This window comes from Dryas octopetala, chromosome 2, assembly GCF_963921425.1.
Source record: "Dryas octopetala chromosome 2, drDryOcto1.1, whole genome shotgun sequence".
NCBI classification, from domain to species: Eukaryota; Viridiplantae; Streptophyta; class Magnoliopsida; order Rosales; family Rosaceae; genus Dryas; species Dryas octopetala.
Genome location: NC_141367.1, coordinates 4,397,016 through 4,414,481, shown reverse-complemented (window position 1 = coordinate 4,414,481; position 17,466 = coordinate 4,397,016). Strand labels below are relative to the sequence as shown.

General features: G+C 35.3%; 1 long non-coding RNA gene across 1 annotated transcript; it reads right to left on the bottom strand.

Annotated features, from left to right (window-relative positions):
* Positions 1 to 806: 806 nt before the first annotated feature.
* LOC147292602 (uncharacterized) lies at positions 807 to 3,440 on the bottom strand. The gene is made up of 3 exons (XR_015120865.1): positions 2,999 to 3,440; positions 2,232 to 2,288; positions 807 to 1,104 (listed from the first exon to the last, which is right to left on the bottom strand). It is a non-coding gene; the product is annotated as an uncharacterized LOC147292602 (long non-coding RNA).
* Between the last annotated feature and the right edge of the window lie 14,026 nt (positions 3,441 to 17,466).

The following is a 17,466-nucleotide window of genomic DNA, read 5'->3' as shown; positions in this document are numbered from 1 at the left end:
GTTAAATGGATAAAAATTGTGTTACTTAGATTTTTGAAGGAAAAAATATGGAGGGAAATAAGTTTTGGAGGGAACAAATAAATTAAGGGGGTTTTTTTTTTTGTTCTTTTTTTTTTTTTTTCAATTTTGGTACTTGAGGTTTGGCCTTTATCCCAATTAAGTACCCAAATTATTAATTATTTTCCTAATTTCATATCCAAATTTTTATTTTCTTCAAATTTGATAATAATGTGACTAGTGCCAAATAATACTAACAGACAACGTTAAATGGATAAAAATTGTGTTACTTGAGATTTTAGTCAACCATGTTTGTGAATGGACTATATTAACACTGGGGCCTCATTTTTCTGACCGTAATGGTAGAATAGGAATAGAAATAGGAATTATACTCATTTTTCTGACTGGTCCATAATGGAATGGTTTCAATAATTCCATTTAAATGTTTGGAACAAGCTGGGAATCAAAACTAAAGAATGATTAATTATTTTCATTCTAATGCTTGGTAAGGATTGGAATAGACTACAAAGCTTTACACTTTTCCACTAATATCCTATTTTGTTTAAGTTTTAAAATTTTTTAATATCAACATAGAAAGAATATTATTCCTTTGAGTTAACATAACATCTTTACAATATAAATTAGTATACAATCTGAAAAAATAAAAAAATTTCAAAACAAACATAGCAAATAACAATATATATCAATTTTTTTTTTCTTCAAATTAACGTAGTGCTCCAGATTCATGTCTTGACAGGACCGCCCCCGGTTTTCACCCTGAAACCTGGAGGGATCCTGCGGGATCCAAATTCAAAGAAAATCCTACCGAAAATTCGGCAGAACCTCCCCTGAAAATGGACTAACCCAGAAATTTCAAAACCTGTTAAAAAGCACTTCTAAACAACAACCACCTCTACCACAACCAAAAAGGGTCTCAGACCCAACAATTTCACAGAGAAACCAACTAAATATTTAAAGTGGTTATCAGAGCTGCTATTCTATTACAGGGAATTTTTACAAGAATAAAATGTCGCCTACAGGGTCCAACTAGGGAGATGGATGTAACTGCCTCGACGTTATTGGCTCGACCTCCACCAAAGCTACTACCTGGGGGGACAATTTTAGACAAAACAAGAAAAACTGTGAGATAACTCAGTGAGTGGACAGTTTAATGAAAATGAAAACAAAAGTAAACTTCCTGTTTCAGAAAATCCTCCTAAACCACGTTTAGCTCTAAAACCTCACGTTACTCTTTAAAATCCCCCAGTTTAAACCATAAAGTTTATTTAAACTTAAGAAATCCCATAAAACAATATATATTTTCTCAAGATAACAATTTCTTAAAACAAACGAACCGTAAAACATCGTAACAACAACCTTGATAGATTTCAAAAGAATCCCTCACTTAAAATCATATTTAATAATCTTTGAAAATAACCAAATTCATTTTCCACCATGCTATATACCCTGAATAACTTGGCCATACACCTGTGCGGAATTCCTGCATCGCACAGGCAGGCAATATCCTGGCCATACACACGCGTGGAATGAAATCCAACACGTGCAGGCAATATCCTGGCCATACACACGCGTGGAGTAAAATCCATACACGTGCAGGCAATCCTGGTCGTACGTGCACGCAGAGCAGCCCCCAAAGGGCGAAGCATCCCGACACACGGCCCAAAGCCTATGTGTGTGCCGTGATGAGTCCTAAAGACCTATGTATCTGATAACCTGGAGGGTACTGCAAAGGGTGGTTTGAAAACCATTTTTCCATAATCCAAATAATAGATCCTTTTTCTATCAAAAATAAATATCAAGGTACTTCCCCAAAAGAAACTTAAAATCCATAAGCCAACATACGAAATCCAAATCAAATTCAATATACTTAAATCAAAATAATACTTTTCGACAAAACCGAAATATTAAATGAACCTTGTATATAAAATGAGAAACTAAATTCTTTTCCCAAAGCCCAACAACTCGCTAAAACTAACATGTAAATATATGGTTTTAAAACTTATTTATGAAGCATTTGAAATCCGAAATCCAACATTTTTCATCAAATTCCAAATCAAATTCAAGCTATCATGCATAATAGGATTAATGAAATCTTTTATCAATTTATTTGAAAACCAAAGTTTGCTCACATTTGTTATTACTCAAACAAATTCAATTAACCAAGATAAAATGCAATTTTCATAAATCATTTTAGGGAAGTAAGGTCCACTCACAGAGATAGCCCTAGCTTCGATCCTCCGCCGGATCATCACGAGCCACGGTCGTCTCGCCTATAAAGTAAACAACAAAAACATAGATTAGTCTCGGTTCTACAACCTTTAAAGGTTGTGGGTGTGTGGAGTCTAACGTCCCACTCGACTTCGTTCCTACGCGATTGGTTTACAATCTACACGAATTGACCAATAACACTTCCACAAACGCCCCTAAGGTTTCCCGGTTCAACCTAACCACAATTATTATAACTAATAACGATAACCCAATCAACCAATTATCATAAATACTCTAAAATTATGAAATATCAGTGGGGGTTTCGAAATCATAGAGGTTGCTGCCCAAGGTGCCTGTTTCAAGCCCAAAAATTAACTAAATATACAAAAATTTCTCAATCTTCATATACATTCATATCTAACATCCAATTTCGGGTTTCCTAAACATGAGATTGCCCAAAATCACACCAAAAATACCCTAAGACTCAGCCAACCCCAACTGACCCAAATTAGTTTCCAAGCTTACAAATCCAACTTCCCAAAACTTAAATTTCTTACAATTTAGTCCAAATTTCGGGTTCTAAATGACCAATGGGTGTCTTAGGGATATAATCGTCTAAGAAAACAACAATAACAACCTACAAGTCCAAAAATTTCAGAGGAACCCGAAATGCCCTTCATTTCTCCAAAATCCAAGTTTCTAAATACCCAAATTGAACAAGATAGGTATAGGGGAAATAAAGCCCATAGGAAATGGAGGCCGGGAAACCCACCTGAAAACAAGCCGAACGAAGGCCGGAGGTGGCCGGAATTGTCGAAGAGAAGGGGCGGCGGTTGGATGGTTTTCTGGAGAGTTTTTTCGATGTGCAGGGGAGCTGGGTTGGGCTGGAGGAAGGCCGGGCTGAGCTGGTCGGCGTCGGGGAAGGCTCGCCGGAGGTTGGCGAGGAGTGGTCGGTGCCTGGGAGGCTGGTCGGTGGCCTTGGTCCGCCGAGAAGCTAGTCGGGAAAACGGGTACGGCCTGCTGAAGTTGCGCGCAGAGGAGAGAGAAAAGAGTAGGGAAGAGAGAGAATGGGCTCGGGGGTTTTGCCGGAGCCAGAGGCTGGCAAGGCGGTCGGCGATGGTGAGTGGGTGGTGGCTGGGTAATGGCGCAAGGGAGAGGATGTGGGGGAGAGAAAAACAGCGAGAGAGTGCGGGGGTGAGAGAAATAAAAATGGAGAGAGAGAAGTCACTAGAAAATTCTAGAGAGAGAAAAATCAGAAATTTTTTTTGATTTTGGGTATTTAAAACCCACTTTTATAAATTTACCAAATTGGCCCTCACTTCACATGTCCGTATCTTTTAAACCGTAACTCGAAACGACGCGTACTACGCGTCTACGAACTCGTGGGATCGAAACCTATCTAACGGACCCAAAGTCAAAATCGAAAGCCCATTTATTTTAAAAGTCAAATTTGGATCAAGCCCCAAATTAAAACAAGAATAAATAAAAATTTAAATCAAATCTTTTTATTTTCCAAATAAATTCTCAAAATCTTTAAAATACAATTCAACATCCTTTTTTAAAAAAAAATCTCTTAAAATCATAGTTAAATAAAAATTTAAATTTCTAGTGAAAATTTGGGTCGGGTCGTTACATGTCTATTGACCAAAACAATGGAATACACAACCAACTTGAACATAGAAAATGACAAAATCAAAATCATCCCACCTCACCCCATTAAAATCAATACCCAGAAAAATGATACAAAGAAAACACCAAACCCATATATAGATCCCCAAAAGTTATCTTCATCAACACCTTCAGCGGCGAGGATGGATTGGCTAGTAGATTACATTCAATCCAATTTTTTCTCGTCAAAATTCAAGTAATTTTTTTCTTGGTCTGCCAATGACGAAGATGATAAGCATTTACTCAATCTGCCACTTGTGACTCAAGCTGACAAATCCGACCATTCGCACCTTTCTCTATGGACAACTCCAACAAGAAACCCGTACTGCTCTGCCGATAACTCCCAGAAGGAGCTCCGGCTAGTCTGCCGATGACTCAAACAACGATCCCCTGATGCTCGATGCGCTGATGATTATGACAAGGACAACTTGTTGCATCAATGATGATGCAGTTTTTTTTTCTCACTACAAATTTCGACTTTCAGTTGAGAAAGTCCAGAAAATTCTTTTGTTTTTTTCTTTATTCTTCACAATTGATAAAGGGTATTTGCTTCAATTAACAAAGGGTATCTATTGTAATTTTTCATTCCAACTTAGTTGATGGAATTGAAATACCACCCCTTGTTGGTATTTCTATTCCGTCTCTCAGACGAAATTCATTACAATCAAGCAAGAGTACACAATTCCTTAATTGGTTTTCTTTCCAAACCAACCAAACATCACTTTTGGATTACGTCCCAACAAACAGGGCCTGGGTGTATAAGACAAGTGGATTTTCAAAAAGATTTGGGGAGAAATTTAATTGAGAGAGTCTACAATGACTGCAGGCATACAATGCCGTCAAAAAATGTGGTAACTATCGATCACGAATGTGGTAACTGACAATCAAGATAGTGGTAACTGACGACCAATTAAGATAGTGATAACTTACTGGCTTAAGAATGTTATAACTAGCAATCAAGAATGTGGTAAGTTACCACAAACTTGATCTGGAGTTACCAGTTCTTGAATAAACGCTTAAGAATGTGGTAACTAGCGATCAAGAATGTGGTAAGTTACCCAAAACTTGATCCAGAATTACAACTTATTTGAGTGAGACATCAAAAAGTGGTGGTAACTCATCTCGATAAACCTTTTTTGAAGGGTTACCAAAAACTTGATTCGGAATTACCAGTTATTGAATAAACGCTAAATAATGTGGTAACTAGCGATCAAGAATATGGTAATTTACCACAAACTTGATCTCGAGTTACCAGTTCTTGAATAAACGCTTAAGAATGTGGTAACTAACGATCAAGAATGTGGTAGGTTACCACAAACTTGATTCTGAGTTACTAATTACTTGAGCGAGATATCAAGAAGTGGTAACTTATCCAGAAAGGCATTTTTTGAAGAGTTACCACAAACTTGATTCGGAGTCACCAGTTATTGAATAAACGCTAAATAATGTGGCAACTAGCGATCAAAAATATGGTAAGTTACCACAAACTTAATCTTGAATAAACGCTCAAGAATTGTAACTAATGATCAATAAGGTGGTAAGTTACCACAAACTTAATCCTGAGTTACCAATTACTTGAGTGAGTATCAAGAAGTGGTAACTTATCCAGATTAGCCTTTTCTGAAGAGTTACCACAAACTTGATTCAGAGTTACTATTTCTTGAATAAACGCTCAAGTATGTGGTAACTAGCGATAAAAAATGTGGTAAGTTACCACAAACTTGATCTCGAGTTTTGAGTTATTGAATAAACTCTCAAGAATGTGATAACTAGCGATCAAAAATATGGTAAGCTCCTACAAACTTGATCATGAGTTACAAATAAAATGAGCGAGATATCAATAATTGGTAACTCTTCTAGGTAAGACTTTTTTTAAGAGTTACCACAAACTTGATCCGGAGTTACCAGTTTTTGAATGAACGTTCAAGAATATGGTAACTAGTGATCAAGAATGTGGTAACTAGTGATTAAAAATGTGATAAGTTACCCAAATCTTGATATGGAGTTACCAATAACTTGAGCAAGATATCAAGAAGTGGTAACTCATCTAGATAGGCCTTTTTAAAGAGTTACCATAAACTTGATCCGGAGTTACCAGTTCTTGAATGAACACTCAAGAATGTGGTAACTAGCGATCAAGAATGTAGTAAGTTACCACAAACTTGATCTCGAGTTATCAGTTCTTGAATAAACGCTTAAGAATATGGTAACTAGCAATAAAAAATGTGGTAAGTTGCCACAAACTTAATCTTGAGTTACCAATAACTTGAGCGAGGTATTAAGAAGTGGTAAATCATCTAGATAAGCCGTTTTTTAAAGAGTTATCACAAACTTGATCCGGAATTACCAGTTCTTGAATGAACGCTCAAGAATATGGTAACTAGCGATCAAGAATGTGGTAAGTTACCCAAAACTTGATCTGGAGTTACCAATAACTTAAATGAGATATCAAGAAGTGGTAACTCATCCAGATAGGCCTTTTTTGAAGAGTTACCACAAACTTAATCTGGAGTTACCAGTTCTTGAATAAACGCCCAAGAATGTGGTAACTAGCAATCAAGAATGTGATAATTTACCACAAACTTGATCTTGAGTTACCAGCAGTTCTTGAATAAACGCTCAAGAATATGGTAACTAATGATCAAGAATGTGGTAAGTTACCACAAACTTGATCCTGAGTTACCAGCTCTTGAAGAAACACTCGAGTAAGTGGTAACTGTTTGTACCCAAAAATGACACTTAGGTTTATATTGGTCATTTCTCATGTTGGCCATGTCTTATAGGGGTTTTTTTTTTAAAGTCCAATTTTTAAAATATACTATTCATCCGACCCACACGCTACAGTAAAATACTGTAGCGGCCCACTTTTTAAAAAACCGGTGCTACAGTGACGCCGTTACTGTAGCGCGCTACAGTGTTTTTAAAAAAATATCATTTTTTCCCTTTATTTATTTTTTTTCATTTCAGTACCAATTGATACATAAACTACCCAAAAAAAATAAATAATAATTTATGTATTTTCATGTCATAAACATGTTAAATAATAACCAATATAAAATACAAAAAATCAAGATGAGGCTTCCATAATCTTTTACGTTTTAATAGTAAATATAATTGTTACTATCGAATAGTAACAATCATCTATTGCTACTGGCCGGGCAGTGGCAATCAAATATTATCATTGTTTGATAGTAATAATCACTTATTGCTACTGTCTGGCAGTAACAATCAGAAATTGTTATTACTTGGTAGTAACAATCATCTATTGATACTGTTTTACAGTAACAATTACATGTTGAAGATAACTAATATATCTTGTTATTGTCATACAATAACAATCACCAAAATTCAAACTATAGAAAATCACAAAATTCAGAGAGTAACAATCACCTGATTGCTACTGTCACACAGTAACAAATCAGGTGATTGCTAATTTGCTACTATCACACAGTAACAATCACCTAATTGTTACTGTCACAGTGTCAATTATTATTTATTACCACTATCGAACAATGACTATTCTCAATGTGCTAAAAAAAACCCAGAAACAACATACATATACAAATCTTATGTATTTTTCTAACATAAACACATAAAAAACAAAAATCTTTGTCTTCTTCTTTTTTTCTTTTTGCTGAAGCAGGCATGTACTTCCTTTTTTTTTTTTTATGAAGCTGTCATGTGTCTTCTTCTTTTTTTTCTTTTTTTGTTGAAGCTGTCGTGTATCTTCTGTTTTTTTTTTTTAACAATAGCCACTGTCAAAAAAATTGCCACTGTCAAAAAAATACTATTTAACATTTGTCACTATCAGGCAGGAAGTGACAATCACATACAAATTAGTTCAAAAATGCAAGAAACACATCAAAACCAAATCCAAAAATCACTTATTGTTACTGTTCGGCAGTAACAATCATCTATTGTTACTGCCCGGCAGTGACAATCAAGTATTGTTATTGTTTGATAGTAACAATAAATTAGAAAATATAATTTAAACCTAGTACAATCCTCATGAAAGCATAAACAAGCAAAGAACAAACTAAAACAGAAATTATGGGTTTATCTAAGTCAACAAGAGGAAAATATAATTTCTCCTTATCTAACCCAATTCATACCCCAAAAACACTGACAATTTCAAAATCTCTAATTACTTTAGCTTGCATGTTTATAAACATATTAAGAAAGTAAAATGATGTTTCTGTTAGTGGAGAAAAATTTGTTTATGAGTTTTTACTTTTTGTATGATTTGATCTTCAACTATGTCTATCCTTGCAGGATCTTGGGCCTAGTGAAACTGCAGTTACCAGTCCTGGACCACAATCTGATCCATCACCCCAGTTTTATCATGAAGTCAACAGGCAGCATTCTGAAGACATTGCACCTTCTCAGTTTCATGATAAAGTCAACATCCAGCATTCTACTAGCTTTCAGTCATCACCTCAGTTCCATGATGAAGTCAAAGACCAGCATTCTACTAACATTTCGCCACCACCTCAATCTTACCCTACTGGTGGTCACCCTTCCCATGATTTCCATCCACCTCCCCCAACAAATAGATCAGAAAGTTCTGACTATTCTCAGCCATACAACCAGCAACCCTACCCACATGAACCCCAACATCATTTGCCACATAACTATCCTTCTCATGAAACTAACCCACATGAACCCCTACAGCATTTGCCACATAACTATCCTTCTCATGAAACTAATTACTCCTATCCTAATTTCCAATCTTATCCAAGTTTTACATAAAGCAATATTCCAACAATCATTTATTGTTACTGCCCGGTAGTGGCAATCAAGTATTGTTATTATTTGATAGTAACAATAAATTAGAAAATATAATTTAAACCTAGTACAATCCTCGTGAAAGCATAAACAAGCAAAGAACAAACTAAAACAGAAATTATGGGTTTATCTAAGTCAACAAGAGGAAAATATAATTTCTCCTTATCTAACCCAATTCATACCCCAAAAACACTGACAATTTCAAAATCTCTAATTACTTGCTCCCATATGATGAATTCCAAGCAAATTAATTCGAAAACAAACCCCATATTGCCTACTACTCATCACAATTACCACCAATTTCAAAACAACAACATTCCAATAGTACTATAAGCAACCCAAACATTAAATATGACCCTGCAAGAATAAACAATGAAAATAAGTTCATGAGAATCACTGTACCCATCAATGTATTTGCCATGAATAATTTGGAAGATAGCTCTCTTAACTTAGAGATCGATGAAACCAAAGATGCATGGGGCATGATTTATGTTAGCAATTAATTCCCAGCTCCAATTCTTCACTGCAATGAAATATATGAAAGGAGGCAGCCTGGATGGATGCGCGCACACCAATATTTGACCCATTTCTCAGCATTCTCTACAGGCAGGCAGCAATTCGGACTTAGAAAATACAAATGAAAACTAAGAAAACCAAGAAAAAACTAAATCCAAATGAAAACTAAGAGCAATCCGGATGAATAGTAGAACAAACCAAGAAAAAACTAAATCCAAATGAAAACTATTGTTGATTATCTAAACCCAAGAATCCAAATCAAGACAATTGCTAAACTTTGTCACCACACCTTCCCAAATGAAAATGACGAATCCCTTGAGCAGGCCTCTGATCTTCGCGGTGGTATCTCTGTTTCTGTTCTCGTCGGCGCTATCAAGCTCAGACTCGCCCTTCATCGTCATCCACAAGAAGGCCTCCCTCAACAGGCTCAAGTCCGGCGCTGAGCACGTCTCTGTCTCCATTGATATCTACAACCAAGGATCTTCGTACGCTTCCTCATAATTCCACCATTTTCGATCTCAATTTTGTTATTTTTCTTTTCTTATTTATAGATCTGGAAGTGATCTCCTGGTTCGTCAAGAACGATCTCGCACCTATACCCATATCCAATGGTGGCTGGATCTCGAAGCTCGTCGATCCGATCCAGCAGAGAAGGCGCTAGGCTGTGCTCCATGGCGAAGACGATAGAGTGAGGTTAGAGAGAGAGTGAGGTTAACAGACATAGACGGAGAAGAAGAGGAATGTTAGAATGTGGACCGGGTTAGGTGTTATTGGACCTCCTTCAAAATTAAAAAAAGCACATGGGTCTTAAAGGTATTAAGAGCCCAAATTTGGGTTTTATAATCATTAACTTTTTCTTATATTGGCTATTTCTTATGTTGGTCATTTTTTCATTCTTGGCCATTTTCGGGTAGTGGCCAAGGAAATTTTCTTGGCCCGTATACCCTTGTTTGGTGGCCAACTCACTTTTGGGCCAATGGGTGTTTTAACTCACTCCTCTTTAAATTATGGTTTAAGGGCCAATAATTGTTTAAGACTACTAGCCAATATGGCCCACGACCTAAAAGAAGTTTTTAAGGCCAGTAACGGGACTATAAAATGGATGAACTCATCTCAATAAAGGGGCCGATAGATATTTTTGCGGCCCATTCACATAACCAACTTTGAAAAATGAGTCCAATATCACTAGGAAACCGAATCAAGCAGTGAGTTCAACTTTGAAAAGGATTTATATCCTCATTAATGATGAGATTCGATCCAAGATCCTCTTAGAGTCCACCTTTGGAAAGAATTCGGAAAGTTTTGCGGACAAGTCACCTAGATGGACAAGGACTCAATACGATCAAGCAGGGACTTCTACTATAGAAAGAATTTCAATCCTCATCAATGACAAAACCTGGCCGCCAAGAAGAAATCTCAGAAATTCGAGTCCTACTAAGAGAAGGAAAATGATTTTGGGCCAGGAAATGGCCCATTATCTAGGGTTGTATCCTAGCACTCTTATAAATAGATGCATTCGAGAGAAGAGAAGGACACACATTCAGCATCCAACACACCCAAATTCTCAAGTCTCAAGAATCTCTCAAAGTTCTTTTGCTTTCAATTTCTTTTTAGTTGCTACCGTTCGAGATACTTTTAGGTTTCTCAAAACTTTAGTCTCAAGATCATTAGGTTTGTAGCTCTACCATTGTCTTCACAAGGATTGTGGTATCGATTTATTTTATGCACTTTAGTTTCATACAATTAGATCGTTTTTATTTTAATTCTTGTTCAAGTTCTTCGCTCAATACATAGATGTTTATTTTGTTCATTGTTCTTTTTAATATTGAAGTTGATTTGGTTGGCAATAATAGCATTGAGTTTCAATATAATTTTATCGTTCATAGTTTCTTTTATCTTTTTAGCCAATTTCGTCATTGCATTCACAAATTCAACAACACTGTTCTAAAGAGGCCAAGACGCGACTCGAACTCTGATTCTGACTAAAGCCTTGTCCCCGAGGCTAGAAAAGAATCTAAGCCAAGAGTGGTTCCTAGCTTGGCCGCACAATCGTTTAGATTGGATTTCATATTTAGGCGCAAAACCCCAACATCACCATCTCAATTTCTATTGTGGCCTAGTTTGAGGCCCAATAGTGGCACGCCCTGCACACTCACATTCAAACGGACCAAATCTCACTTTTGGCCAACCTTGGCTAAAAATTAGTGAACAGTAAGTAGCGATCAAGAATGTGGTAAGTTATTACAAATTTGATCCAGCTGAGTTACCACATTCTTGACGGCATTGTATGTCTGCCGTCATTGGAGAATTTCGTATTTAATTTGCTGTTGGAGTACTCTTGTCAAATTAAACTTTTTAACCAAATTCATCCCTAAATTAATTGTCAAATTTGAGGAATGTAAAGAGAAAAGCTTGAAGATGCTTGAAGTATTATGAAAGAGAAAAAGAATAGCCAAAATTCCTAAAACCATATCAGTTATAAGGCTTAATTTGTCAGTTGTGAGTTATTGCAATATTAGTTTTTATATGTAATTTTATAATTATATCTTTTATTGTAAAATTATATTTTACAAGTTTTTAATTTTCCAACCTTTTTAGGTATAACAAGTTCTATTGTTCTCTAAGCTCATATTTTAGTTCTTCTTACTTCATTGCAATTCTTTATTTTGTTTTGTAATTTTGCATCTCAAACAACAAGATTAAGAATGATTCTTGTAATAAAATTTAAATAAAATCTTAATTAATATATTTTTATTTGAAGAGGGAGACTTCTTCAATATTGCATGTATAGAGAAATATATATCATTAGACCAATAACTAATTGGTAGTTTTAATTAATAATTTTATATTTATTGACATATCAAATTAGAAAGATCTTATTTGTAATTTTCACTTTAGCTTACATTTTGCATTGAATTGGCCTTGTATACATACAAAAAAAATACTCTAATAATTTGGTATACGTACATTCCAAAATTAAAGCTAATAATAGTATATATAGTCTAATTTAGTATCCCAAATAAGGGTTGGGCACGCTCTGAATTGGTTAGATTTTTGTTCAAAATCGCAAACTAAACCAATATAATCCGTTTGTATTTTGTCCCAAACCAAAATCAATCAAACTATATACTAGACCAAACAAAATCAATTCATTCATTATTGGTTTGAGCGGTTTGAAGAGAGTGAACAAATAAACAAAAAAAGATAATGTAAAGATAAAGATGAATGGGAGAAAAAATATGACAACAGTTGCAAAGAGAGAACGGAAATTGTGGCATTGACAAAAGGGAGGTTGAGATTGACATGAGAGAATGGATGAGAGTAGTGGAGGAATTGAATATGCTATGAGTATGACAATAAAAAGATCTTATTTGATCAATTTGATTCATAAGTGGTTTACATTAATAGTTTATAGCGCTTACCTAATCACAGCTTACCTAATCACAAATAGTAGTTTAGTCCGTATATGAATTGATAAACTATTTTTATATTTAAAAACCAAACCAAACCGCCCCAATGAATTAGTTTGGTCGGGTTTAGGTCACATTTACTAACATGGAATATGAGAGAAAATGAATCTAAGTGGGGAAGAGTGGGGGAAAGAAGGAATTGGAGTAGGGGTGGAGTCATTCCCATTAGGTTGTTTACTAACCATCCGGAATGAGAATGAAAGTGAAGTTGATTCTCACTCTTGTGTTTACTAATGGTCATGAATCGGAATAAAAACAAGTTTAATTACTAAAAAGTTATAGGATTGCTTAATTGTTAAAAAAGTTTTATTTTTTTAATGGGTATTTTGAGTTTTTAAAAACGTTTAAGGGTCATTTTGGTATAAAGCTTTGACTTTAGGTGGAATGAGAATCAATACCCAAGTCCCCTCTAAGGAGTGATTCCTGATTTTGAAGTGGACCATACTTACGTTTTGATTTTCCAATATAAATAAACACATGATTGAAGTGGAATGAGAGTGACTCCTATTCATTCAACTTGATCTCATTCCTTGTAAGTAAACATGAACTATACCTTGTTTTGCAGTTGAAGATTCTATTTTCATTTTGTTCTAATTAAGAACTATAATTATGAAGGGAATGATGGGTAATCCTAGAAACAATTTCTAAGTGTAGAAGCATGGTGAATTTTCAATTCTAATCACCTATTCCCTTAGCCCTATGATCCTTAGGTGTGATGAGATATGAAAAACTAGAAATAGCTAAGGATAAGAAATTACCCTTGAAGATCATCTTGGGTTGAACGCAAGATTTGCTCACATCCATGGGGATGCCTTCTTTCCATGTCCATCTTCAAGTTTGGCTCCACCAAGAAGATGAACACTCATCTAAACTAGAGGCTTAACATCACAAGTGTGATCTCTCTAAAACTAGACCATGTACACCAAGTGTGGGAGAAGGAAAGATGAAAAAGTGATCTTCACTACTAGATCAATCTTTTTTCTAAGGTATGGCATAAAAGAAATGGTGGTGGAGATGGGTTCCACAAGACCCATCATTTTCTCTCTAAGTTTCATGGAGGAAGAGAGATGATGGAGAAGAAGGAGAGATGAAACCCTAGGTTCTCTCTTGTGAGAAGGTTACGGCAATGAGAGGGCTAAGCCTTTCTTTTATGTTATTTCATCTAGTCATCTAATGGTCTAGATTCATCCATCTTAAATGGATGGTCCTCCTTCACCCACTTAAATTCGACCAATCACCATCTTCTTTCTATTAGCATTATTGCCCCAACCTCTTTTTAATTCATGTAACTTACCCTATATGACACATAAAAGTCAAATGTTTTTTTACCATGATGTCTTCCAACACTTAATCATGTGATTAACACTTTAATCAACAAATTTATGACATGTTTAATAATCCGTAATCGGAATCAAAATAAAGAGTTGGATTCCGATTACAGATTACTCATATGTTTACTAACCATATGAGAATAAAAACACAAGTGGGGTCCATATGATATCATGAATTTAACTCCTTATTTTGGAGGAATTAGATTCTTGGGTGGGGGGTGGTATTTTGATTGCTGGAGAAACAACCCATGAGGAGTCCTTTTTTTTTTTTTTTTTTTTTTCCATTATACCCTCACATTATTTCTACAATTCCTAGTTTTCCCATTCACTTTAACCCAACCTAATTTATTTAGAACAAGGGGATTTTAGTAATCAAATTGGTTTCAATTCTGATTCAAGTGAATTAGTAAACAGCGCGCTTATATGGAATCAGTATCATTCCTACTTTGATTCCAAATAGTTTAGTAATGAATTATGACTCTTCAATCCAATTCCTTCTCAATTCAATTCCTCCTAACCCGATTATGGATTAGTAAACATGTCATTAGTAGTTTAGATTAGGACTAATGATTAACTAATTAATCATTTATCTTAATTAATAAGATAACATTAATTATTCTCTAATAATTAGGTCAACAAGCTCAAGTTTTGACTTTTTAATCTTACTCTCTAAGTAGATTAATTAGATAATTAATCCTACTTAAGAAAAAATTATGTCAAGTGACTACCCCAAATTAATCACTTGACTTAATTATGAGCTTACTAATTGTCGCCATCAATTTGTAACTAACTCATTAGAGCTTCATGGTCCCCATTAGTATTTCACAGTTAAGTGAGCTCACACTAGAGCAATACTAGGATAGGTGACCCACTGAGAAATGTCAACTCTCAGTCTTAGGCAATACCAACTATATATCACGATAGTTGCGATCAATAATCAAACATATTAATCCTCGATATCATTATTTTCTTTTGGTCTTCTACATACTTGTATGTGTGACCATTTAAATTCTTATTCGATTTGGTAGTAGGATTACAATTAAACTAGAACTTTTTCTAATTAATTGCTCTTTAGACTCTACAGACCACATAAATACCTAGCCACAGTTTATGGCCCCTAAACCGAATAGAATTTAGTCTCGAACCTATTCAATTATGATTACAATACAATACGGTTATTTCTCATCTATGTCCCGACTACATCTCGGGTATGGTATTAGTGTCAAAACCTATTATAGGATATAATCACATATGTGACTCTAATGCTCTGGCGAGAGACTTTGCAAGTCTTTCTATCTTGGGACATCTCCTTCTTTATGGAAGGTAAGAAATTCTATGTTGCACACTCACTTGCCTTCGTATGTCTGTCAGTGCACCCAACGTACACATGTAACCCATGCTGAATTGCGTTGGTCCATTTTGTGCTGTCAAAGTACACTGAACACACACACAAGACATTGATGGTGTCTCAGGTCTGATGACTAATCAATATCTATCATGTTCCTATTTAACATGCCGTAAAACTCCATCTAGGATTCTTTATTCGGTCAGTTTAGTGGACGTGTCTCCAAGTACGCACCCACATATCTGCTCCAGTGTCCCTACACTGTGGCATGAGATTCATCAACCTGAAGTAAGCAAACGTATGTGCTAATCTTGACTTACTGGAATGTTAATGTCCAATTAACATTCCCTTCATCGACTATGAATGTTTAGGAATCTAAGCATTCGATAACATGAATCTCAATGGCCTCCAAGCTCATCATGTTTCTTCTCTTAGACTTCTATGGACGCATTCATTCACTCACACAATGATTCTAGAGTTCTAGTATAGTGAATAATTCACATGCCCTATTAATGTGTAATACACATTAATTGAAACCTCAACAAAACCTCTTTGGTTAACCAAAGAGGTTTTGTTGAAGTGCATTATTCTTTGATCTAACCAAAGAGGTTTTGGTTAACCAATTATCATTGGTTTTATAGCATATTTCCAACAAATTAATTAAATATTAGTCTTTATCAAGGAATTTCCATTAAATTTGTTAATAACCGTTAAGTTGGTCACATGACCAACTTTAAAGGGCAAAATCATTTAACAATTAAAAAATAGTTATAAAAAAAAAACAAAAAAGAATGAAAAAATTTTAAAAAATAAAAAGAATGAAAAAAAAATTGGGAGGGAGGATGCAGAACCCTCCCCTCCCCTCTCCAGCCGACCCCCATCGTTCACCTCATGCCCTTTTTCCCCCTGCCATCACCTCTGCCGCATCTCTCTCTCTCTCTCTCTCTCTCTCTCTCTCTCTCTCTCTCTCTCTCTCTCTCTCTCTCTCTGTGTACAAAAACCTTAGATCTCCCCCTGTCACACCTCGAACCCCGTGTATACAATAGATACACCCACCCTGAATATTCCAAGAGATTAATGCCACTAATCAAATAGTAATCCCTCAAGACACCCAAGGCCAGTTAAGTATTTTGAATTAAATGTACCGGGTTAGATCAGAGATATTAAATAGCGGAAAACATGTGAAGTACAAATAAAACATCTTTATAAAACCAATCTCCAAAGTTACAGTAATTAATTGCAACCTTGAAGAATTACATAAATTCAAAATACAAATAAAGCATAGAATAAACGTTTCAAAACTACGCAAATGTATAATCAAAGTAAATAACTCAAAAACAATTCCAATTAATGGAGGAAAAATCAACAAAACATACTCGACACGAGATATCAATTAAATGAAAACACCAATTAATTCCAGGAAGTTGACAAGTCTCAAGATGCTGCTTTGCTCGACCCTCGTTCAAGTTCGTTTCTTTACTATGCTCGTACTTATAAAAACATCCAATAAACAAGGAACACAAAAACAATGTAGGGGGTAAGCATCATACGATCATACATTCCCTTAAGGGATCCTGACAGGTTTGAAAACCACAAAACCATTCCCAATGAAAAACACAATGTAAATCCTTTTTCGATGAATTATTAAATCATCCAAAACAAGTTCTTCAAACATGTCCCTTGAAATCGTTTCAAAACATTTATGACTCGGCTATACATCAATTATGATTATAAACATGCAAATTCATAATGATTATTCATAGTGAGAATACAAAAACCACAGAAGTAGGAATTTGAGAACCGTACTATCTATCAATTGATCGGTTATGAGCCATGCCTTCGCATAAGCACACGTCACACGTATTAACTTAGCTAGGCACCCCATAACTTTGACTGATCACTTCTAGAAGGTTTAGACTTGCACCCAAGGTCATGTGTGTACAACGCTACCCAAACTCATAGATTATAGCATGTTATAACAATTTAAAAACACAAACACACACAAAGTGCATAGTCAGGAATGTAGGATAAATCCCCCTACTTGGAATCCAATGCTCTTCACGTATTCTCTTACATAGCATATGCATCCCCATCCATCTCAAATCCATCGTCTTATTGTCACGTC